Below are 26617 nucleotides of genomic sequence, written 5' to 3' on the forward strand. Positions count from 1 at the left end.
AGCACCTCCGATGATGTGCAAACGCAGCAACGCTAAGCAACAAACACCGGTCTCGAAGGCCTTATATTAGCTCACTACATTGTCATAGTTACGATCTTGGAATACAGATCTCGAAGGCCATCCTGTTGCATACGAGACTTCCCGCTTTCCTTTGTGGCACGACGCATAACAACGGCCCTCAAGGCTCAAGCACAACAAATGCAGTGGCAACGCGATCAAACCGCGGGAAGCATGACATGGAAGCACCTCTGATGATGTGCAAACGCAGCAACGCTAAGCAACAAACACCGGTCTTGAAGGCCTTATATTGCTGACTACATTGTCATAGTTACGATCTTGGAATACAGATCTCGAAGGCCATCCTTTTGCATACGAGACTTCCCGCTTTCCTTTGTGGCACGACGCATAACAACGGCCCTCAAGGCTCAAGCACAACAAATGCAGTGGCAACGCGATCAAACCGCGGGAAGCATGACATGGAAGCACCTCTGATGGTGTGCAAACGCAGCAACGCTAAGCAACAAACACCGGTCTCGAAGGCCTTATATTAGCTGACTACATTGTCATAGTTACCATCTTGGAATACAGATCTCGAAGGCCATCCTGTTGCATACGGGACCCTGAAAATCGTCATAGGTGTCTTGCGCTAAGTGTGGGGTGCGATCATTATTCGGGAGAACAAAGAATCAAATTTTTACTACAAATTTCACCAACAGGTGCTTGGTGATTGGGCTGCTAAGCAGGATTGGATGGGATTTAATGAGGCTACTGTTGCATTGACGCTACATAATCGGGTACGAAGAAAAGGCGGGGGGGGGGGGGTGCTGCTGCACTTCACATGCCGATCCAAACAACCAACCACGCTGAACTGCCCCTTTATTTCCAACACTCAACCCTAACCCTTCACACTTTACTCCCCCCTCTCTTCTCCCAGTCCCGATGATGATGATCGTGCCATCACGTAACGCCCTCTCTCAGCCACTCTCACAAATTAACATTGAAATTTGAAACGGCGCTTCCTCGAAATTTTACGGTAGTCGGAGTGTAGCTATCCAAAGCATCGCTTACCTCTTGTTTTATCTGAGTTACTGCTGCACAAGCTGTGATGCTTTAAACTTGGAAACATATTAATTTTTGGAAGTATGGTCGGTTCATCAATATTCAATGTTTAGTAAAAACCATTTGAATTTTTTGTGTTTACCAGAAATATAAATTTCAATTAACAATGATGTTTTACCCTAGAAATGTGCCCCAAAACTAAATTGCATTGCTCAGTCTAGTGGTTATGGCGCTCGACTGCTGACCCGAAGGTCGCGGGATCGAATCCCGGCCGCGGCGGCTGCATTTTCGATGGAGGCGAAAATGTCGGAGGCCCGTGTACTTAGATTTAGGTGCACGTTAAAGAACCCCAGGTGGTCGAAATTTCCGGAGCCCTCCTCTACAGCGTCTCTCATAATCATATCGTGGTTTTGGGACGTTAAACCCCAGATATTATTAAATTGCATTGCTCCAAAACACACTTTTTGGTGCTCCAAAGCTGCTCCAAAACTCCCCATTTACTGCTCCAAATCTGCTCCAAAACAGCATCCGCCTTTCGGCACGCGCCTCGTGCCCCTTTACTCAGGGCAAATACAGTCGAGTCCACTTATAACAATATTGAGGTGCCATGAAAATATCATTGTTGTAACAGATTATTGTTAAAAGCGGGTTATGCCAAAAATAAAGAAAACGTGACAAACAAGAGCATTTGATGAGGGGACAGCATTTAATGCTGTCCCGCTTAGTTCATCGTACTCTCGAATGAAATATGGACATATTGGTCTTGCAGAATCGCAGAACTTTTCGCATATATAAGACGCACCAGTGAAAAATATCTGAAGCAAAGGTGCGTCTGATACAACGGGAAATGCGCTAGATATATTTGAATAGATGTACTATAATTGTGACTTCGCGTTTCCTGTATTGTTTCAGGTGGCCTGCAAAATGAAGCCAGGGCTTCTGTTGTACAGCCTCCGCCGAGACCTGTGAGCTTCCAGGATTCCGAGATTGACGAGGACACCGATTCGACAGGCACGAGTGAGTGTTTGGCAGTGAGGCACAGAATTAGTACAGAATTAGTTAGCGGCAGAAGTTCTTTAACGTCCCGTGAAATCACAGCACAGCAGATATTTACCAGAGATAGAAGCGAGAGCTGTGCACTGCAAAACAATGAAAAACCTCGGAACTGCAGAGATGTCGCGCGAAATGCAAAGGAACGAGTCTCGTATGTCAAAGGCCTCGCCGGTGTGTGCCTCTAGGGTTAAGCCTAAGAGCGCTTTCTGGCAGAATTCGGGGAGATCTTCGAACTGAACTGCTTGGCTGGACAGAAGTCTGGTTTGCAAATGTTTGCTAAAGAGAAAACTCCTCCTGAAGTGCCTACAACTAGGCCAGAGCCTTTGAACATGACGGGTGCAGAGGAGGAGGATATTGAAGTGACATGAAATGTTTTGTGGTAAAACAGCCATTGTACGAAATATATTGTACCGCATCTGGATTTATAGCCAGGTAGGCTAGTAGTGGATCCATTGCATAAAACGGTATGTAATGACGTGAAAGCAAAGGACGAATTAAAAAGCATTCACATCATAAAGGTCTAAAATAAGCAAATATGTATAAAGCGATATTTGTCTAATACAGTGAAGGTAAATAATTGCATGCGGTGCATACTGAACAATCAGAAGTGCAAAGGCAATAATTCTTAAAGGGGTACTGACACCTTTTTTCGAAGGCGAGTTTACTCTGCCATACAAATCTCCTGTATGCAGGGACGGCTGCGAGCAAGTGTGAAGCTCAGAAAATGCTGCTAAGATATTTTATTTGGATAAGAAAGTCAATTTTTCTATGGAGCACCTACCGGCATCGACTCTAGCTTGATGTCAGGCTGCAGTACAAATTCTGGTGACTTCACGAAGCAGTCTGGCTAGTTGTGATGATGTCAGGGACCAAACTCCCAAGATGGCCCCTTGTGCGTCACTGAGCCTGATGGCCCCTTGAGCCTGAGTGAAGCGCATGATATCAAGATCGCCAAAGAGCGGAGCAGATGGGGCGGTTGCAGGTGGGAAGGTCGTAATTCTTATCGCCCTCTTCTGTAATATACTCATAACTTTGCAGTGCAACGGGTAGGTATGACCCCATGATTGTATACAATAGGTCATATGGCAACGAAATATGCTGAAATATATAAACGCAGTATTCTTTTGCTAAAATGGGATCGTGCCTTAAAGCAATGTTAGACAACCATTCGACGTTTTGCATAGATGGTCAGTGTGGAATACCCAATGAAAGTCACTTTAGTATCACTCCCAAATTTTTATACGTCTTGATGCGTTCTATGGTTACTCCATTAAGGCGGAGAGTTATCCGGGGTGGGGCTGCGGTTTCAGACGAAAATGCTATACTTTGTGTTATTTGTATTTATGGTGAGTGTAATGCTGGCAAACCATCTCATTGTATTGTTCAGGGCTTCATTTGCAAGGAGTTCTCCCGTTTCAATGGAACAGTGTGTTATCAAAAGGGCAGTGTTATTCGCGTAGAGTACAGCCTTTGAATGTGCAAGATATGAAGGATAACACTAATAAACAACGAAAAAAGGTCAAGTACCGAGCCCTGCAGGACTCCAGCTGTTATGCATTTAAATGTCTCATTTCGTTTGTGCTATTCGTGTGGATTGTGTACCATTGCTCGGGTACTTAATTGCAGAACTTACAGTAATTCCGCTCCTGTGCCAAAGTGCGCCAAACTGTATTTACTGCGCCAACCTGATAACGTTGACGAAAATTGTGCCACGCTGTGCCAGCGTCTCGGGTTTGGGGCTGAATCACCGGCAATCGCACCGCCGGCGCCTCAAAACATGTGCGGCTTGATCTTGGGGCCGTCAAAGTTAAAACCACGGGCCAACAACTATTCTGCTGAATAAACAGCGCTCGCACTTGCGTGCCGAGTAAGCCATGATGCCATGCACGGTGCCAACGCAGCTTCTGTTGTGCAAGTCGGCTTGGCAGCAAAATGCGCTCTCCGCAGAGGCCCGTGACGTCTAGGCCAATCAGCAGCGTGAAAATGGGGCGGCGATTCATCGACGGACGTCGTTTGTTCCAGAAACACTGCTGATAGCTCGTTTCAAGCGTCGCACGGCATATAATGAAAGCAGTGTTTAGTAATAACTACACGTGTGCCACTAAAATGTCTGTCACTTCTATTTCTGGACATCGCGGAATGAAATCTGGGATCACTAGCAATAGATATATGGAAGAATATCGAATTTTCCGTGCTTTGCGTCTAATGAAGAGCACATGAACTGTGGGAACGCATTGACACTTTTCCTCAGATATACTTTATCCATGGATCTTCATCCAGAAGAAATTTTTCGTAATTCCTTGCACCAGCACATCCGGGTTTGTAATCGCTCTGCAGTAAATACCCCTTAAAAGCCCTGCCCTTTCGAGCTCGTGACTGCTAGGTTTCAGATTCGAATTTTTTGCTTGCTTTTTTTAAAAAAATGTCAGTTTCACCGCAAGGGTAAAGCAATGAATGGGATAGCAGGGATCCGACTTCGCGTAACTCTAAAAAAACGTTGGTGTGAGGGAATACGGCCGCTCCAGGGAAGAGATGCTCTTTCCGCACAGTCTGTTCGCATTGAGAGCGGAGCATGTAGAAGGGTATAATGAGCCACCTGCGCATGGCTGCCCATACCGCGCATGGCTGCCCATACCGCGCATGGCTGCCCATACCGCGCGCGCCAGCGATTGCGACCCCACCCTTAAAATCAAAGTTCAAAGTTGCTGCTCTAGCGACACCCCCCTCCCCCTCGCATCTTTTCAATGCATGTTCAAGACAGGTGGGGTGTTTCCTCTGCTTCGACGGCAGGCCTCCCGAGCAGGGTGATGTTATCGCATGCGCCCTTTGAGCGACAGAGATGGGCCGGCTCGTTTAGTATCTGCTTGAGCCGCGTTCGTCGGCCCCACTCATGTGCTTTTACGCGCGGTAGAACATACGACGCACGGGGGGATGCTATCAATTTGGACTTTATACGGGACATGACGGCACAAAAACCCGTCGAGAGTGTTTATAGAATTGCTGTTGCAATAAAATGTCATCTGAGCAACAAAAACATGCCTCCTGGTCGAAGCAGCCGTAATTGCGTTTTAATATGCGCCGCTGTCAGTAGCGGGCCCGTCACTGACGGCCCACTGTGAAGCGGCTATGCCATGTTGTCTGCCCCTCGCTTTCCAGGGCTAATAGCCGACGGTTAAAAAAAACTTTCACTTAAGGGTGAAGCAACGAATGCGATACCAACAAATTGTATTGTTATAGGAAGTAAAGCTCACAGCTAACTCTTTTGGATCCGATCTCGAGTAACTCGGCAAAACGCTGGTTTAAGGGAATAAGGCTGCACCAGGAACCGAATTGGTTTTCATGCTGCGAGTTTTCTAAATGCGAAGTAAGTGTTGAGAGCACAGCAAGTTTACGAGCTGTCTCTTGATGCCTCGAGATAGTGTGCACCAGTGACTGCGCCCTTCGAGCGATGCAGTCTCTATCACCCCACCCCTTGCGTCCCTTCATGCTCCTAAGGAAAGGCGGGCGGGTGGGGCGTTTCCTCTCTGTTTGATGAGCAATCGACGGCAGGCCCGCACGCGGGATGTTATCGCATGCGCTCTCCCCGCGACGGTGATGGCCGGCTCGTTTAATCTCTGCTTCAGCCATGTTCGACACCAGCACTCGCGAGCTTTTACCCGCGGTTAGAATGCTCCTGGTGATGTTATCAATTTGGACTTTGTACGGAAAATTACGGCAAACGGTGACGGCAAAAACCCAACGAGAGTGTCCATATCACAGTAAAAATAAAAATAAAATTGAGGAGCCATTCTAATCTCAGTGGATGATAAATGAAGCTGTTTCGCACATGGCACAGAGGTGAAGGTGGCATGGTGGAGAACAGTTTGGTATGCAAGGCCAGGTTGTTAACAGTCAGGCTGTTATTGTTCAATACGCAATATTAATGCGAAAGCCTATGCTTCATCAAACACGAAAATTGACCGGTGGCGGCGTCAATCGATTTATGCAAAAATAATCATCACGTGATGGCGTCGTCATGACGTCATAGATTGTCTGAATTTGTGACATCATCATGGCGTCATACAGTAGACTCCCGTTAAGACGAACTCGAAGGGATCGCGATCAACTGTTTGTCTTATCAGTAGTTCTGCTTATCAGAAGTGCGCCCAAAAAGAGATGCTAACATGCCAAGTTCATCCAAATATGTTACTTGAAAACACTGACCGGAGTAGACTTACAATAGGGGCAAAAAGACAAGAAAAAGCAATTATTTGGCTCATCTAGAGAAAAAACTACAAGCAGAGTATTTACACGAACCGTACGAGCACCTGATTTCGCGGGTCCAAAAATAAAAAATTTCATGAAGATACTGCTACCACATTTTAATGGTAAAACTGTAGCACGCTCTTATGTTGACGATTACAAAAAAGAGAGAGAGAGAGAAGCACAATTTATCTTCAAATAATGTAAATTTATTCTCCTGGCAGTTCCTTTTCTTCTGTGAGCCTGTTTTGCTGGCTCTAAGATCGCTTCTAGATACGCCTCGGTGGCGTACTGTTGCCTTGACAGTCATGATACACTGAGTTGCTTAAGAAAGCCTGCAAGGTTTTCTTCGAGGTTCGGATATTTTCCTGTTTTCGACCCGTAGTAACTTTTCCTGATCGACGTGCAGTTGAAGATATCCCATTGCGCTACTCACGGTCACAAGCCTCGCGCGCACGAAAAAGACATGACGCAGCTATATCCAGTGTACAAAATAGCCTTCCCTTGTCGTGCACTTCCATAATCAAAATGGCTCATCACAATTTGCACTTCACTGGAAACAGGTACAACGCGCACAGTTCCTACGCGAACCAACAAACCAACGCGAACAGACCATAAAACGTGGTCGGCCGCCATTGTATGATGGCAATGACAATGCACCTGATCCCTCTGACGGGAGTGCACCACAAACGTGGTTTCGGTTTCATACTCGATTGTAATGCACAGACAATTTTGTTCCCGTGGCTTTTTCTTTATTTTTTCCCCTACACTCACCTTGCGTTTGCCCCCCTTGGTGGAGCTCTTGTGTTCTGTTCTCCTTTGTAGCTGGGAAACAGAACGAGGGGCGGGGGGATACAAAAGGACGCAATGGCTTGGGGGTCAAAGTTGTAAATCCCCCTACTCTTTTTGTTGCTTTCTTTGCTGATAAAGCCCGCACCTCCCCCAGCCAGTGAAGGGGATACCGGCTTTATCCGCCAACAGTTCTTTTTCATTTATCTCGCGCCCTCTGCGTCGCGATTTGCTTCGCGTTTTGCTCCGGAAGTGCTTTTTTTTTCTCTTTTGCTTTTTCTCGGTCACCTGAATGCTCCACCATGACTGCAGTGTTCGTTTCGCAGTATCGCCAGCGTTGTTGATCACCCGCGAAAGTTCGTCTTAACAGAAGAGTACAGTTAGGCGGTTCGTCTTAAGCGAATTTTTTTCGCATTGAGTCGATGGGAAACTAAACAAATGGTTCTCTGTTGTTCGGCATAAGCGAGAATTAGTCTTAACCGAGTTCGTCTTAACGGGAGTTCACTGTATGTTGTAATGTCACGTGATGACGTCATCACGTGACATCGTCGCTTTGCACCGTTTCCGTGATCGGTGCGTCGATCATGGAGGCAGTGCAAAAACAATGTGAGGTGCAGAAAGCTTGCAGAGAGGGAGGGGGAGGATCAACACATCGATCGAGAAGAACCTGGCTTTTGCCTTGGAGCCGTCTTATGGGAATGCATTAGGAACATTGTGACTTCCTGGCATTGATGCACTGTTGTACGTCATGGCGTTTGTCTACCACGTATATAGACTGTTATTTCATAAAGTAAAATTTTACTGATCCGGTATTCTGTTTATTTGCTAGTGTCGAAAATAATCACCGAAGAGGTTAATCCAGGACACTCAACTGTATGAGCCCTTATTTTTGCATTATCGAGTAAAATATGCTGTTCTTCTAAGCTGATTATTTCCATGAGATTTGCGATGAATTGAAATATTTCTAGCTCTTCATAAGACCCATAATAATTATTCAGGTGCTTGAATGTTAATGCAATTTGCTTGTCTAGTGCACTTCAAGATGTAAAATTAAGTGCTCCAGAGTGCTCCCAGATGCAAAATGATCTGCTCCAAAGTGCTCCAAGATAGAAAGTGCTGCTGCTCCAAAGAGCTCCAACATGGAAATTTTGCTGCTCCAAAAATTGCTCCAAATCGGAAGTCCTCGGTAGCATCACTGTAATTGTTGTGCCATGAAATCTATACGACTTAAGCTTCATTGTGGGCGAAGCGCAAGACACTGTCTTGTGTCTAGCACCTGTAGCGCCTGTCCTGTGTCGTTCTCCTCTTTTTCGTCTACGTTTCTTGCGCTTCTCCCACAATGAATCCTCACCATCTAGCCCAATTTGCAGTTCTGTTCCGCTGAAGCTTGCAGATGAGTTGGTCAACGGAATCAATTGCTTTTTTGATGTCAATAAATATACCCAAGCACATTTCGCAATTGTTCAATGCATGGTTAATGACTTTTGGACACTAAAGTGACAGCTGTGGATGTCAGTTTCTGCGAAAACCATGTTCGCGTCTTGATAAAGAGTTTCATTCAGTCATTCTTTTCGTTATGAGTTTTTCAAAGAGTGTGTTTATGCAAGAGAGTACTGTAATCGGATGATAATTTGATAGGTGATTATGGTCACCAGTCTTATATATTGGTACTACCTTACCAAGTTTTAACTGGTTTGGGTAAATCCCTGTGGTGAAGATTAAAAATGCTTGTCAGTAGGTGCCAGAGTAATTCGATACTGTGTTTTATTAGGGTAGCTGTTGTTTCATAGTGCCCAAGTGCCTTGTTCACAGCCATCTCTTTGACGGTCTTTAGTACTTCAGATGAAGTAATTTCTCCGAACGCGAAGGTGTCGTCTTGTATTGGTGGCAAGATAGATCGGTATTATCAGTTCTGAAGAGACTTTGGGCTGTAGTAACAAAAAAATCATTAAACTTATTCGGAAGGTCGGCTTCGCTGTATTCAAGGCTGTACAGATCTGGAACAATTACACGTTTTTGGGATGGCTTAATAATGAAGTTAGTTATGTGCCACACCTCTCTAGACATGCCTTTAGCTTGGGTAATTAATTGCTGCAATATTCTTTGTTTTGTTCTTGCATCAGCGAGAGGAATAGATTCCTCGTTATCTTGTACTGTTCTTTATAGCAAACATTTGCACAATTTTGTTTCATCTTGCACAGTCAATGTGCTCTTAGAGTTTAATTATACTCAAGGTAGCATAAGTCATCCACGGAGATATCGGTGTTGATAGGTATGCATTTCTGTATGAGGTATGCTCATTCTGAATTCTTGCAGATTCTTGGACTCCTTCCCTCTCGAGGCAAAAGTGGGCTGTGCTCCCAAAAGCTGCTGCAAAGAGGTCCAAGAAGGCTCCTTCAACAACTCCTCCCGAGGTCTCCAAGCGGCCTCTGATTGTAAGGCCTAGAAAGGAACCTTCTGAACCACCTAAAGGTGAGAGTGAAATTTTTGTATAATGTTTACACTGGTTAACCATGTTGCTGGTGAGAGTGACTACAGGCAGAAATATTTTGCCCTGTATGACATTGGAAAGGAGTTTATGTAATCATGAACGCTCTTCAAAGACACTGAAGCAATTTTTGAAAAAAAAAACAAGGGGTTACTGTGTGATGTTATATAATTTGGTGCGGCGAGCTCGAAAAACACGTCGAAAATTTGCATAAACAAGCGCGCGCAACTGTATTTTGGCAAAAACACACAGCACGCGCCTGGGACGGCGCCGCACATCTCTCTGCCGCTACGATTGGTCAAAGCTTCGTGACGTCATCGGGGTGCCTGCAAAGCTGCTGGCTGCACATAGCAGCAGGCGATAGCGTGCAATTGGTGGTTTTTTGTTTGAAATAAGTGCATAGTTGTTAATATGGCGATCTGTGGCTGTCGCAGTGAGCTTGATGTAGTACATCTGTACATTTAGTCAGTCGATCGTGTACACGAGCAGTCATTTACGCATCATTTACTTGCGCACGCACATTGGAAAAGCAGGACGAGTCATCCGCTCTTTAGCCGCAGCCTTTATGTTCTGTGTCATCGTTTCCAAACGCTCCATGCAAGAGAGCCGCAATTTTTTTTCTACGCTTTGCATGTATTGGCGGTGCTCATCACAAGATGCAAATTTGCAATTCACACATACTTAAACGGCCACTCCAGGGACTGAAGCGGTTGGTTTTTGTGCTGTAGATGAAACCGCACCCTTACCATCAAAGTTCGGTCTGCTCAAGCGACAACCCTCCCCCCTCCCTCCCACACACCCATGCGTTCCTTTGTGCTCCTTCAAGATAGGCCAGGCATTTCCCCTTTGCTGAGCAGCAATAGATGGCAGCCCTCGCACACTGGGTGATGCTATCGCTTGCGCCCTCAGCATGATGGAGATGGCTGGCTCGTTTCATCTCCGCTTCAGCCACTTTCGTCGCCAGCGCTTGCTAGCTTTTACCCGTGGGTAGAACATACATTGAGGGGGTGATGTCATCAATTCGGATTTCATACGGATAATGAAGGCAACAGTTACTGGTACAAAAGAAGTTAGGGAGGGCACGTGTTCTGAAGTGGACATGACAAGTGCAAACTATCAACTGAATTTATTGAAAAAACATGAAGGAAAATAGAATTCAAGGAAAGGGAATGACCAATTTATGGTTCATTCTCTTTCCCTAGCCCAATACCTCGCTTTGCTAACGGAAAATACACTTTGAAATCCGTGACTTAACGTACGGGTATTTTGGTGTGAAATATAAGCATGAAAATTTGGCCTTGATTTTCCTATTTTTTAAAGGGGTCATGAAGCACCCCTTGGGCTTGTTGAAAAAACACATCCTGCGGAAAGCTGACACGGCTATGAACTGCTCAGCCAAATATTGCAGCCGTGCGCGCCGCGTAAAGGCTACAAGCGGACCGCGAAGTTGCGGTTTTCTCAGGCGCCCTCTTTTCAAACAGAGGCCGGTTCTCACTCTCGTCGGTGGGCGGGGCGTCTGCCGATTGACGTCGCGATCTGCATCGCCGCGTCGCAAAAGACATAGCATCCTCATGGCTGATAGCCGACGTAAATCGAGAGCGGCGTTAGGATCAGATGCGCCTCTTGCCACGGGGTGCCGCCACTTGCCGGCGCTGCACTCCTCAGTACACGGTAGCCGCGCTCGCGCACGCGAATCACAGCAGGAGAGCGATCGCGTTTCATGACGCGCGCTGACGTAACTTCTTACCCCCGTGCCATCACTCCCTGTCTAGCTTCCAGTGCGCTTGTCGGCACGAGAAAAGAGAAAAAGCGCTGAGAGCGTGCGCCCAAACCCCGTAACTCCGCTCATTCCTGATGGATTCGAGAAATTTTTGCGGCAATCGATTCGGGAGGCAGTAAACTTCGATACTGAGGTCATTAGGTCATTACTTGGAAAAGTGGTTCATGACCCCTCAAAGAAACCTATGATGGTGAAATTTACATCATTAGTTCTCAAAGTAAAATATGTCAATCTAAACAGATTCATTGTGTTTAGTGTTTAAAGGACTCCAGGTGATCAAATATAATCAGAAGATTTTCACTGTGGCATCTCTAATTGCCCACTGTTCCTTTAGGAAGTCAAGCCCCTCAAATCAAATCAAATTTTTATTTCCACCGTGTACAATTCTACAGATGGAGGACAATGGTAAAAAGCTTCCAATAGGCGGCTTCGGCTAGTCCGCAGCCGAACGTAATTTATGGCATATGGGCAACAGCAATGAAAAACAGTCAATGAGCAAAAAACATATGATTAGCACAGAATAAAAGTAATACACCATAGCCTAAAAAAAAAAAGAAGCATAAAAGAATACAAAGCCACGATAAATGAACTCTGTTTTCTTTAACAATCTTAGATCTAAGTTTAGCTGAGGAACAACCAAACAAATCAAAACTGAAGATGGTTTAACAGTGATGGCAAAGAATAATACTAGAGCTGTGCGAATAGCAATATTTTGAGTGCAAATTGAATCGAATAATTTTCGAATAATTCTCGATTTTTCTAATACTTCGAAGCGAAATTACAAAAAAAAAGTTGCAGAGGATTCCTAAGCATATTCTAAATTAAATTCTAAAAACATTATAGCTTCGCAATGGCGCAACCGGGCACCACCATTTTGGGCTCATCGGAAAGAGCATTTCTGAGTCTTCAAATTTCCCGCCGCAGCTAGGTCCTCTATTCAGAAACAAGCCTACAAAAAACAAATGTGTAAAGTTCGTTTTGAGGTGTCCCATTGGCTGCATCCGTGATGTTGCTCCAGCACGCCTCGTCATTGGTCTGATGCACGCTCCTGGAGAGTGTCTGCCGCTTGCGCATCGCGAGGTCACTGTTGAACCGCGCAGCTTAGCCCTTTCAGTCACGAATTATGATGCAGTGTCTGCAAATGCATAAAATCTCCATGGTATGATTTCAAGGCACTCAGTAACACATTCCAAGAAATAAAATGAAGGAATGTGCTGTTTTGCGTGAGTTACAGTAATTAATGCTAATTAGCGTGTAATTAAATATCTAATTATTCTCTAATCAGTCAGCTTCACTCTTTGCATAAAAGGAATCAACTATTAGGCCCAAAATGCATGCACAGATTGTTTTTTGGTTGTATGCTTTTCGAGCGAAGAAACAGAATATTCTTGACGTTGGTCCTGGAACGTCGCACGTCGAACGATCGTCGAGCATGGTAGTTTCTCTAGCAAAGTGATCATCTGCAGCGACATACAGCATAATGAAATTAAATGAGCGTTAGTTGTCCACTCAGGAAGCCTGCACGAATGTGCACACTAACTTTCAGGTCATTTGAAGAAACACGTGGTGCGTGACGCGACTTCGAAGTTGATGTGTACAATTGTACACACCGTGACTGAAAGGGTTAGTGACGCATTCGCTCGTTCTGTGTTCACGGGTCGACGATCACTTAGAATATAATTACGCTTTAGTTTGGCAGCTGCAAGTGAAGCGTCAATCATCAGATTACGATAGTGCGCCGCGCTCGTCGCGAACATTGCAGACACGCATCAGGACTGACTCGTGGGACCTGCAGTTAGAGGTTCTGCTTGTCAGCACTTTGGACCTTGTGATGAAGACCATCGTTGAACGACTCTTTGTACTGGCAATCGAGCATGACGTACTTTGAAACATCAGGCACCGCGGCCACGCACACCGCAATCGAGCTTACTGCTCGAAGCTTGTGGTTAGGCCTAACTCGCACTAGTTGCGGCTTTTTTGCAAAAGCGAAGAAGCTGCAATGTACTTCGTCGCAAGCAACGAATGTCATCGCCCGCTGGCTCCTCGGAATCGTGGATGGGCACTTGAGGCATCGACAGCAGACCGCCCGGCCAAGCTCTTCGCATAGTGACCGCTCAGATCACTGGTGGAGGCGGCTAGCAGCTTCGCACGTCGGTGCCCCATAACGCAAGACCAAGCATTTTGCATGCTGATTTATCGTTGTTATATTTGTTTTCCATTATAAAAACTGTTACATTTATTTTCCGGAGGTTCGAATAGTAAAATTTTGGTGCGAATCGAATAGCAAAGACTATTAGAAAAATATTATGAAGTTCGAATATTCGCACACCCCTAAATAATACAAATGCGCCATGCAGGCCCGTAGCCAGGGATTTTTTTCAGGGGGAGGGGGTGGGGGTGGGCGGCCCAACTGCCGAAAACCTTCACTATTGCAGAAAAACACTGATTTCCATTTATTTTCGGTAAAACAATCCCCCCCCCCCCCTCCCGGCTACGGGCCTGGCTCCATGCCAGCATTCAAACTTCGTTCTAAATGGCCTAGACTATGTAAGTTTTGTATATTATGCCTTGCTTCATATTTAAATCTAGAACTCAACCGATAATAGTATAGTTTATGAGCTGTAAATAACGCGAGTTTTATGGAAGAAGCCCGTGGTTGTTGCGTTATACCCAGCATTGCAAACATTACATAGATATCGTTTCTGCATAACATTAGTTTTTGTAGATTAGAGACTGTGGTCATACCCCAGACAAGTTAACAATAGTTCGCATGTGAATAGGAAAGAGAATTGTAAACAGTTATTTTAAGTTTTGGAGAGAGAATGTATCTGACCTGACCTACTATTCCAGTTATGCGAGCTAGTTTTGAACACCAAGGCATTTAAAGTGCTCAACAATATCAACTGGAAGGGAATTAAAAGTGCTGTCTGCATGAGGAGGGATAGGTTTATTCTTGACTTGAAAGACAACAGCCTTTGTTTTATTTTCGTTAATCATCATTGAGTTGAATGATGGCCGCTGTTGCAGTTGAGCTAAGGTGTCATTACAATAAGAGATGAGGTAGTCGATGCTATTGCCAGAGAAAAATATGGTTGTGTCATCTGCATATGTGATAAAGATGGTGTTATTATTAATGCTAACAATATCATTTATGTAAAGGTGTAACGATGCAAAAAAGAAAATGTGAGGTGGCTATCCTTTGCAGAATCGAGCTCACCACCCTTTAAACATTGTGGAAATATGGCCTTAGAGGTTGCATGGTCATGCCTCTCTAACGTTTCTAATAATACCCGCCATGGTGGTCTAGTGGTTACGGTGCTCAACTGCTGACCTGAATGTCGCAGGATTGAATCCCGGCCGCATTTTCGATGGAGGTGAAAATGCTTGAGGCCCGTGTACTTTGATGTAGGTGCACGTAAAAGAACCCCAGGTGGTCAAAATTTCCAGCTCCCAAATCACATCAAGGTTTTGGGACGTTAAACCCCAACAATTATTATATTAGTGTTTTGAATAATATTGTCACGAGCGAAGAGGGGCAGCAAACGACGAAGACGAAGTGCTGAGCGGAACGCGCTTGGACTGCAGCAGCGTTGTACGCTTTTACTGTCAAATATACCCTGTGTACAGTAGACTCTCAATAAACGAAAATCTCTTAAATGAAATTGCTGCTTAAATGGAACAACTGCCTCTAACATGATTGGTTTTGTGCTTGAATTCTGCACCCCTTTTCATCTCTTAGTAAACGAAACTCCTGTTAAATGAAACATATTTTCCTGGTCCCTTCAGCTTTCGTTTAACAGGAGCCTACTGTATATAGTTTATTCCCCGTAACATCTTTGGTGGAGGTGCGGGGTACTACTCGCTATAAAGCACCAGGAACTGGATCTTCGCAGCGGACGGCGCGTTGCAGCTGCCACGATGACAGACCAAGCGACCCAGTGTGAACAAGATCCGTCAGGCCCACAGCCGATCGTTGTGGTGCACACCCTGGCACATTTAACGGCACAAGTGGCGTGGACGTCGACGACTGGCTGGCTCTGTATGAGCGCGTCAGCAGCAGCAACCACTGGGACCCAACGTTGATGCTGGCCAACATCCTCTTCTACTTGCGTGGCACTGAAAAACTCTGGTACGAGACGCATGAAGAAGAGTTGACAAGTTGGGATGTCTGCAAGCAAAAATTACGAGATTTTTTTGGGAAGCCTATCGGATGACAAGCAGCTGCAAGGAAAGAGCTCGCAACTCGTGTCCAGACTTCCACAGAGCCGTACATCGCGTACATCCAGGACATGTTGGCTTTGTGCCGCAAGATAGACAAGGACATGCCTGAAGAGGACAAGGTCGGACACATACTAAAGGGAATTGCCGATGACGCCTTTAATTTTCTGCTGTGCAAGGATTGCTCGACTGTGGAGTCGGTCATTGCAGAATGTCGTCGCTTCGAACAGGCAAAAAATAGGCGCATCATTCACCGGTGTGACTGTCTTCCCAACACGGCGGCTGCGTCCTGCTGCGAAGATTTACCCACGCTACATCAACTACCAGCTCCGGAAAACGTCACCAGGATTGTCCGTCGCGAACTCGAGGCTATGGCTCCTGTTATGTCCAACGACAACACTACCGGAAACAATCTCGCTACTGTTTCATTAATACAGGCCATGGTGCGCCAAGAGATCGCGAATACAGTCGATCCCGGATATATCGAACTCGAAGGGGACCGCGAAATAGTTCGATATATCGATAATTCGAAATACGAAATATGCGTATTTAAGGCTTTAATTAAAGCACTGCAGGCCTCGACACAGTTTTCTGAAATAGTAAAAAGCGGGAACACGACGATTCGCTCACATATGCTAAAGAACAAGGCGAGAACTTCTTTTGCAAGTTAGCGTACTTTATTTCGCATGAAAGAAGTCCGTCAACTTGTCTTGCTTCTTGCGCGCCGTGAATTCACCAAGTCATCCTCAATATCATTGAAGCTTTCCAAATAAGTAAATTCAGCACCTTCCGCCACAACAGCGGTGATTGACGCTGAACGCTGATGCGAGCTCTGTAGCGCGGTAAAGGGTAAGCAGTGGCAGCGGCGGCTGGCACCTTCAAACCGCACGGGTCCATTTCCGCAGCACCGACAACGTCAGCTCTGATCTCGGCATCGATGCAGTCAGAAACAGCTACGTCGTTATCTGCACCGATGAAGTCACTCGCTGTGCTCCCGTCCGATACGGCGCCCGGAAACGCTAATAAGTCGCAAAATTCACCGACGCACCGTACGCCGTAGTCGGCGGTCATGACGCGCCCAAAGTCGTCACCTGGCACCAAGGCCCGTAAGGAAACAGTGCACGACGGTGCTTTACTTCACGTCGTTCCAAGCACCGGTCATCATTTTTATCGCTACGAGCGGGACAATGTTTAGTTCGGCTCCCGAATGACGATTTATCAAGAACGAAGCGCAAAGTACACATTCCGCTGCACGAATAAACATTTCTCCACCGTCGACATGTTGGCGATACCGATGGCACTTGTGGCTTTGCAGAAAGCAGCCGCTACTTTGGCGAGAAATGCGAAAAAAAGCGTAGCCTCTGAGATCAGCGTTTTAAAACCGAAAACACTAAATACGTCGCGAGGTTGCGGATCTCGAAGGCCATGCTTTGCGGACCCGCATGCCATCGTGCGCGAACAGACAAGGAAGGGAATGCAAACATTACAAGGCTGCCAAGTCACTTCGAATTCTCATTTTGGTACCCTCGGCAATCAGCCTCTTTGAAAAACGCTAGCCCATGTGTTAAAACCTGCGGACCGCGCGTCAAATATACCGGTGAACTGACATGCGCTGCGCAACGAACTAGAGCAACGCAATTTCGTCACCTGCGCGCGACGAAGGATTGGAACTTATAAGAACGCGGCCGAAAAATGATCTATAGCTGTTAGGAAAAATGCATTTTCTGGGCTTCGGCGCGGCGCAGCGTTCGATATTGCAGATGTTTCGCTGTGCGGGAGTTCGATATACGTGCACACCAGCCCCATACTTTTGCATGGGAAATTCAAGGGGATTTCTCAACTGTTCGATATATCCAATAATTCGATATATCCGAGTTCGATATATCCGGGATCGACTGTATGGGCATTTCACCAAACCTTCAAAGTGTCAATGCTACTCCCAACTCGGCTTCTCCAGTCATTGCTGCTGCTACTCCGACCCTCCCCTCCGCGAAGCGACAAAACCCAGCCGAATGGCGTACACCTGATGATCGGCCCATATGTTTCACATGCCATCGGATAGGACGCATAGCCCGCCATTGCCGCAGCCGTTGGACCTCATCACCTCGACCAAGCTTCTACAATTGGGGATCCCGCTCCGAATGTGCGCCATATGCTCCGTCCTTTCGCGCTGAGACAAGTGCGGAGCGTTTTTCGGAACATCGAACCAGCCGATCGCCATCGCCCCAGCGTCGCCAGTCCCGCTCGCCCCCACCTCGCCGCTCTCGGTCTCCCTTTGACCGCCACTCGGGAAACTAGCCGGTGCAGCCCCCGGAGGTGACGCTGCATACACGACTCGGACTGAAAAACCTCTCATTACTCCGGACAAGCGACGTAACCTTCTTGAAATTCTCGTTGATGGTTTACCTGTGACTGCTCTTATTGATACCGGTGCACAAATATCTGTCATGAGCTCAAACCTCCGCCGCCGCCTCCAAAAAGTTCTGACGCCCGCGATTGCTCCTACCGTCCGTATAGCCGATGGGAGTACTCCTGCTGTACTAGGAATGTGCACTGCGCGAATCACAATTTCTGATCATCACACGTCAGTTCTGTTTGCTGTACTAGAAAATTGCTCTCATGACCTCATCCTTGGTATTGACTTTCTTACCACACCCGCTGCGCTATCGACTGCTCTGCAGGACTTCTTCGGCTAGAACTCCCTTCGTTCTCAGATGCCGCTCCTGCCGGCCCACCTCGTCTACAATCCCTCGAGTTCCTTCGACTTCCGCCGCAAGCCGCAGTTCAAGTCCAGTTCTCGCCATTCCCACCAGTACCCGATGGTGATTATGTTGCTGTCCCGATTCCTGACGTCGCCATGACGCGCAATGTCACGCTGCCCAACACGGTGGTGACAGTTACAGCCAATCAAACTTCTTTTCCCGTCCTAAATTTTGGCTTCTCGACGCAAGTTCTTCCTCGCGGCATGTCACTTGCACATCTGACACCACTGGCCGACTATACAGTTTCCGCTTTGACCACAGATGCGACCCCAGATTTTTCAATGCCGTCATTCGCTTCACGTTCCTCTTGCGACCGCTTCACGCCAATGATATCCGACGAGCTCACTTCAGAGCAAGTCTCTGCTCTCCGCCGCCTCCTCGTCTCCTACCAGGACATCATTGACTTCGGCGACCGTAATTTGGGCCAGACATCCGTGGTCACCCATCGCATTAATACCGGTGATGCTCGACCCATTCACAGACGGCCATACCGTGTGTCAGCACCGGAGCGTGTTATTATACAACGGGAGGTGGATAAAATGCTTCATAAGGGCATAATCGAACCCTCTTCCAGTCCCTGGTTCTCCCCTGTTGTCCTTGTTAAAAAGGGCAATAGCTGGAGATTCTGTGTTGACTACCGCTATCTCAACCATATTACCAAGAAAGATGTGTATCCTCTCCCGCGTATCGACGACGCACTCGATCTTGCATGGCGCCAGATATTTCTCGTCAATCGACCTGCGCTCAGGGTACTGGCAGATTGCTGTGGACAACCAAGACAGAGAGAAGACTGCCTTCGTGACCCCTGATGGACTTTATCAGTTTAAGGTTGTCATGAGTAAAGAGGCACGGGGCGCGTGCCGGACAGCGCAATGCGTCAATGGTGTGCGGGGAATGGAAAAGTACCCGATGGTGTGCACCCCCGCCACGTCGACGCAAGCCATTGGCCGGAGAAAGGCGCGTGCCACGCGACCCGAGCTGAGGTGTGGGACCACAGAAGAAGAGTTGGGCATTGTTCGGTGGAGTCGTCGAGGAGCAAGGTGGTGCAGGCCAGCGTTGCGTCCGCGACGGGAACAGCAGGGCTGAGTTCTGGAGGCAGCGTTTTGCATGCCCCGGGAGGGTGGCCGTCGACCTCGGGGTCTACCGAGCGAGGCGTCCTGGGCTTACGGCAGCCTCAGCACGCAGTTCTCGTGGCACCTGCAGCACTACCACAGCTCGGCAAGACGACGGCGACCCACCGACAATCACCGGATAGCCACGTCGACAGTTCGACCCGGTGGCACCAAGGGGAGGCCAGGAGTTAGGCCTAACTGGACGAGACGGATGTTCTCGATGAAGGGCCGGAGGATCGGCGACGAGGAAGACTAGCGACGCGGCGGATCGACGACGACGACCCCAAGACGTCAACAGCAGCTGCGACGACTGGGCAGGGCGTCGATCTCCGCATCGAATCGAGGCGACGGGCAACTCGAACCGTAAGAACGTTCGATTCGCGTAGCGAGACTGAGGCGCCATAGTGGCCAGACTGTGGAGTCTATAGGAGTTAAGCATAGCCTGTAGGCTTTGCGATTTGTTAGAGATTGCGCGCTATAGCGTCACTTTTTCTAACGTTACATTTTGATGTAAATTTTTGGTGTTAACTTCTTGTTTGCAGTGTTGAGTTCTATAAAGTGTGTTTGTCGTGACGCCACGGTCTCCGGCCTCGTTCTCTCTCCCAACTCCATCACACATTGCAAGCGCTCCCGAGATACGTGACATAATAAGTGGCGAGCCTGTGCCAGGATTTTTCCAGCGTTTGGGCCCAGTCACGTACCGTCGGGGGTTGCAAGGATGGATTGGGAGAAATTGGCGGCCGTGGCCAGAGACTGCGAAATGAATAAGGAGGAGACGATGAGGTTTTTCGAGAACGCTCAGAAAGAGCGCGAAAGAGAGTACGAGCGTGAGAAGGAGCGTGCGCGTGAGGCGCGGGAGCAGCACGAGCGCGAGAAGCAGATTCTCGAGCTCAAGTTGAAGTTAGCTGAAATAAATGTCGCTCCGCGCAACGACGGTAGTCGCGCGAGTACCCCGACGACGGCGTTGGCCAACTCGTCTACTCCCACGCCGAGACAAATTTGCCCAAGAAAGCTAATGGCACCCTTCGATGAGCGAAGGGACGACCTCGATGCCTATTTGCATCGGTTTGAGAGAATCGCCGTAGGGCAAGGCTGGGAGAGAAGCGAGTGGGCAAATGCCTTGAGTCTGTGTCTCATGGGAGAGGCCTTAAGTGTGTTTGGCCGCATGCCAGCAGAAGAATCTCTAGATTACGATATAGTTAAAAAGACTTTATTAGAGAGGTTCAGGTTGACGGCTGAAGGGTTTCGGGAGAAGTTCCGAACGTGTAAGCCCGAAGATTCAGAAACTGGCAAGCAGTTTGTGTGTCGGCTAGCTAACTATTTTGATCGCTGGATAGAGCTGTCTGAGACAGAAAAGACCTATGAAGGGGTCCGCGACAGAATGGTTGCTGAGCAATTCCTCAACAGGTGCAGCAAAAACTTAGCGGTATTTTTGAAAGAGAGGAAGCTAAGCACAGTAGAGGAGATGGCAAAGCAAGCGGACCAGTTCGTAGAGGCTCAGGGTCTAAGGAACTTAGAAAAAGGCGACAGAGACGATTATAAGGAAGAAGAGAGCAACAGTGAGGCCCCAAGGGGTAAACAAAGGGCACAGCAGCGGTGTTTCTTGTGCAATCGACTAGGGCATATACAGTAAAATCTCGGTATAACGAACTTCAGGGGACCGCGGAAAAATGTTCGTTATTCTGAAAGGTCGTTATAGTGAAAGCCCAAAAATTTACCATAACAATAGAATTTCAGTAACGCAAACGTCCTACCTTTGCAACGGTACGTCCTTGAACTCGTTTCTCACAACAATGCACACGTGAACGTCAGACAAGGCACGTTTATTTGAAATAGTCCGTGATCGTTTTTTTGACGGGTGCAGCACAAACTCTGCGTCACGAACGATTCTAGACCGTCCGCATTTTTATCCGCCGCTTCGGTCGCTGTTCCGCTTTTTTCTATGAATATGCGGAGTTTCCTCAAGTAGTCCAACGCATCTGTGGCCGACATGGACTCGTCGCGATCTTCGGGTGCTACCGTGACATCGTCGTCCATGTCATCGCTGCAATCCTTTAAGGCCCAACTGCATGCACGCGAGTTTTGAGCGACGGCCGACAGGATTTGCTGTCGCGGAGGGCCATCCATCGCCGTTGCTTGTCGCAGGGGTGCAATCGCGAAACGATGCTATTTCCGATCCCACACAGCTGGCTGATCGCGCTGATAACGCGGACGGACCGTCGTTCTGACCACTGGCCAAGCGCGAAAAGCACGAAAGGCATTGGAATCTGAAATAGAATCGTTCCGCAATAGCATCCCAGGTTTCTGGAAAGCCAGAAAACATCGCTTGTCGCCCGGAAGTGAGCATGACGATATCCAACAACATGGCAGCATCTCTGACCCTCGCTTCGGTTGCAATTTGCTTGTGATGCTTCCAATCGGCGCACACTTCAAGGAATGCAAGTTATAGACTACCTTATTTACAGCCCCATCTCACGCGGAGAGCAAGGCAGCGGCCGTATTTTGTCGTTATTTATGATCGACGGTTCGTTTTGACGTTTCGGTGGTAGCTTGCTGCATTGGTGGTAGCTTGCTGCAATGTCAACATCGTCGTCGTGTGAGGTAGCCCTTCTCCCTGCGAAGCAACGATGTGAGGCGCTGCGGCTTTTCTTAAACGTTCTATGACAGCAAGAGGAAACGTTGTCGAGATGCGCCTCGTGGACTAACCCCAACATAACGCAGTTTGCAAAGTGCGACGTAGCGTAGGCAGCGTACGCTTCCGGGCGCCCCATGGGATCACAGCAGATACTACTGCCGCGGTTAAACATAAGATTGCGAAAAAAGGAAGTCCCGAAACGCTTTTATGGTATCTTTATCTCAAACAAGACAATAATAAATTTGGCATGTTGTCATTCATCTACTCTGTAATTCTTTTTCGTAATTTGCCTGCGTGCGCGCAATAGTTTCCAATCGAGCAGCGCAACGGAGCCCGTTTGTCACAGTAGCCTTCGCTTGAAAGTCGCGTGGTATGCATGCGGTTGGGCCTTTAAAAACCTGATGCGTTGTCGCCTCCGCAACGAAAGGGGAAAAAAAAAAAGTTCTCCGCCCGCGTCTTTCTCCTCCCGTGCCATCTCAGGTTTTAGCGGGAGGGCGTCCGCTCTTCGCGCTGCGTCGTCTGCTACCTTACAGCTCCGACTGCCATGACCGATACACTGAAATCGAAGAATCCTCGCATTTCGGGATATAAGTTCGTAGTACTGAGGTGTTGTTAAGATTACACGGGAATTAAATAACGATCGTTATTCTGAAATGTTCGTTATTCTGAAGTTTGTAGTAGTGAAATATTTTTACATTGAAACTATAAGCAGTCGGCACGGGATTTCTTAAAAGTTCGTTAATTTGAAATGTTCGTTAATGTGGTGTTCGTTGTAACGAGATTTGACTGTAGCTATGAACTGCCGCACTAGCACTAGTCAACAAGAATCCCACGTTACCTGCCAATTGTGTCAGAAAAGAGGGCACAAAGCGAACGAGTGTAGGAATAGACCGGTAGAGCATACTGCATGTGCAGTGAGGTCAGAAGGGAAGGAAGAGGTAGTTGGTGCAGTGATAGATAGGTCGGAAGGTGTTAATATGCCAGTTGTGGAAGGTAAACGGCAAACGGGTAACGGTGCTGAGGGACTCAGGAGCGGATACTGTGTTAGTGAGGAGAAGTCTGGTGAATAAAAAGGATTTCACAGGGAGAATAGGCACAGTGGTCTTTGTAGATGGATCCAAGAAGGAGTTACCCGAGGCGAAAATAAGGTTAGATACTCCTTATTTCGTAGGTGTACTCACAGCGAAGTGTATGGAAGATCCCATCTATGATGTGATATTGGGAAATAGGCCAGGGGTAAGAAGGGTGGATGACACAGTACAGCGTGAGAAATATGCTAAACAAAGGAAACAGGTAACTGGAAGCCCCAAGAGCAGTGAAGCTAGTAGGGGAAGTGGGAATAGCGAGGCACGAGGCAAGGATAGAGTGCCAATGTTGGAGTGTGTAGGTGTAACCTCTGAGGAGTTCTCAAATGAACAGAGGAGGGACAGAACTCTGAGGCGCGCGATAGATAGGATTGGCCGTAAACCAACCAGAGAGGGATGTAGGGACGGAGTGTCCTACGAATCACTCAAGGAGTTAATTTTCCGTAAGTTTTGGAAAAGAGGGACACTAATTAGACAACTAATGGTGCCCGCATGTTATAGACGGGTCATTTTAGAGCATTGGTATGCGAATGGGTTCAGAGACACACAGAACCTGCGTAGGGAAGTGACGAAGGAGGCATTTTGGCCAGGCATACAGAAAGATGTCAAGCACTTTGTGATTAGTCACCAATGAAGCGTCCAATTGTGACATTGTGTAGTATCGTACCTGGTAGATTATAGTGTTCTGGACAATGAACATGTGGTTGGTAGAACTCATGATAGTGGTGTTGTATGAACTATGTGCGGTGAAGTAAATTGTGAGTGAAAGTGCGTGACAAAGTGGGGAAGGGAAGGTGTGCATAAGTCAAGCAAGGAAAATGGAGCACAAGCTACAAGACACTATCAGAAGAGCAGAGGGCCATAACCATAAGGAGGAGGACAGAAGCAGTTTTTTAAGAAAAAACTCTTAAAAGGGGGCCCAATGTCATGAGTAAAGAGGCACGGGGCGCGTGCCGGACAGCGCAATGCGTCGATGGTGTGCGGGGAATGGAAAAGTACCCGATGGTGTGCACCCCCGCCACGTCGACGCAAGCCATTGGCCGGAGAAAGGCGCGTGCCACGCGACCTGAGCTGAGGTGTGGGACCACAGAAGAAGAGTTGGGCATTGTTCGGTGGAGTCGTCGAGGAGCAAGGTGGTGCAGGCCAGCATCGCGTCCGCGACGGGAACAGCAGGGCTGAGTTCTGGAGGCAGCGTTTTGCATGCCCCGGGAGGGTGGCCGTCGACCTCGGGGTCTACCGAGCGAGGCGTCCTGGGCTTGCGGCAGCCTCAGCACGCAGTTCTCGTGGCACCTGCAGCACTACCAGAGCTCGGCAAGACGACGGCGACCCACCGACAATCACCGGATAGCCACGTCGACAGTTCGACCCGGTGGCACCAAGGGGAGGCCAGGAGTTAGGCCTAACTGGACGAGACGGATGTTCTCGATGAAGGGCCGGAGGATCGGCGACGAGGAAGACTAGCGACGCGGCGGATCGACGACGACGACCCCAAGACGTCAACAGCAGCTGCGACGACTGGGCAGGGCGTCGATCTTCGCATCGAATCGAGGCGACGGGCAACTCGAACCGTAAGAACGTTCGATTCGCGTAGCGAGACTGAGGCGCCATAGTGGCCAGACTTTGGAGTCTATAGGAGTTAAGCATAGCCTGTAGGCTTTGCGATTTGTTAGAGATTGCGCGCTATAGCGTCACTTTTTCTAACGTTACATTTTGATGTAAATTTTTGGTGTTAACTTCTTGTTTGCAGTGTTGAGTTCTATAAAGTGTGTTTGTCGTGACGCCACGGTCTCCGGCCTCGCTCTCTCTCCCAACTCCATCACACATTGCAAGCGCTCCCGAGATACGTGACAAAGGTGATGCCGTTTGGCTTGTGTAATGCTCCCGCGACTTTCGAGCGCATGATGGACTCTCTCCTTCGCGGCATGAAGTGGTCCATCTGTCTTTGCTACCTGGACGATGTTATTGTTTTTTCCACCACCTTCGAAAACCACCTTACTCGCCTGTCCACAGTGCTTGATGTTTTCCAACGCCAAATCTGCGTACTAGGCCATCTTGTTGACACTGCGAGCGTGCAACCAGACCCTGGGAAAGTCTGAGCAGTTCGAGATTTCCCAACTCCCCGCTCGGCCAAGGACGTCCGCAGTTTTCTTGGACTGTGCTCCTACTTCCGTCGCTTTGTCCAGAACTTCGCCGACGTGGCCCGTCCTCTGACCTGCCTACTGAAAAACGACGTTGCATTCACTTAGGGCCAACAACAAGCGCACGCTTTCTCATCCCTCGTTGCCATCCTCACCAACCCGCCAGTTCTGGCACACTTCGACCCTTCGGCCACTACTGAGCTTCGTACCGATGCCACTGGCCACGGTATAGGCGCAGTGCTTGCACAACAGTAACAGGGCATGCACCGCGTCGTCGCGTACGCAAGCCGCCCTTTGTCTCCTTCGGAACAAAATTATTCGATCACCGAACGAGAGTGCTTAGCTCTCGTCTGGGATATCATGAAATTCCGACCGTACCTGTATGGCAGACACTTCACGGTTATTACAGACCATCATGCGCTTTGCTGGCTCTTCTCTTCTGGATCCTTCTCTTCTGCATTTTGCCTGCCTTGTGAAGATTCCGTGCTACCAATGTTGTGGGTGTGACTAGTAGCTTCGATGAAGACGGGTTCTCTGTGAAAACATTGGCTCCAACCTTCCCTTGTTCATTAACTAGTAATTATATTTTAAAATGATGCATTTGTAGCTGGAAGCTATGCCTGTGGACAATTAGCAGCATCATTTGGAGTCTGTACCACCTTGTGCCTGTACATAGTTCAGTGTAGTACGTCATTGTCTCCCACACACTGCCTCTTTCTCTCTTCTTGCCTTTCTTTCTTTAGTCTACATTAGAATAGCAGGACAGAGGCAGAGCACCTCTGGTCAACCATTATTATACTCCAGGTGTGGTTTGCATAACATAATAAGAGGAAATTTAGAAAATGTGGTCCTTGAATTTCGCTATGTTAAGTGCGTTTTGGGATTCTTTGCAACTTAGCATGTTAAAGTTGCGTTTTTACTTTTTCATAGGACGATCGTCTCCCCCGCTGGTTGACAACGGCGCAAGAATGGTGCTGAGACCACAGTCACGAAAAAATTATTCAGTGTATGTATTTTCTCATTTTCTCTTTAAAACAGTTCTTGCGTTTGTTGCGCCCTTACTGTCTTTTACATGTGTTAGCCAGAAATACCTTAACATTTAGTAGTGCTATAATTTCTCTTTATAAAAATCTATGTTATGGTTAACACATAAACTGTTAAAGCTAACTATCTGCCTTTATTTGCTGCGTAGTGCATGGACAGCAACAGATGTACGTACATTGAAAATTATGTATTTCTTTTAATGGGTAACCAAT

At 47.6% G+C, this 26617-nt stretch overlaps 1 non-coding gene across 1 annotated transcript; it reads left to right on the forward strand.

Moving 5' to 3' along the window:
* The first annotated feature begins 1969 nt into the window (after positions 1-1969).
* Positions 1970-26366, forward strand: LOC119397223 (uncharacterized). Its single transcript, XR_007416494.1, has 3 exons — positions 1970-2076; positions 9460-9615; positions 26292-26366. It is a non-coding gene; the product is annotated as an uncharacterized LOC119397223 (transcript).
* Positions 26367-26617: the final 251 nt, after the last annotated feature.

This window comes from Rhipicephalus sanguineus, chromosome 6, assembly GCF_013339695.2.
Source record: "Rhipicephalus sanguineus isolate Rsan-2018 chromosome 6, BIME_Rsan_1.4, whole genome shotgun sequence".
NCBI classification, from domain to species: Eukaryota; Metazoa; Arthropoda; class Arachnida; order Ixodida; family Ixodidae; genus Rhipicephalus; species Rhipicephalus sanguineus.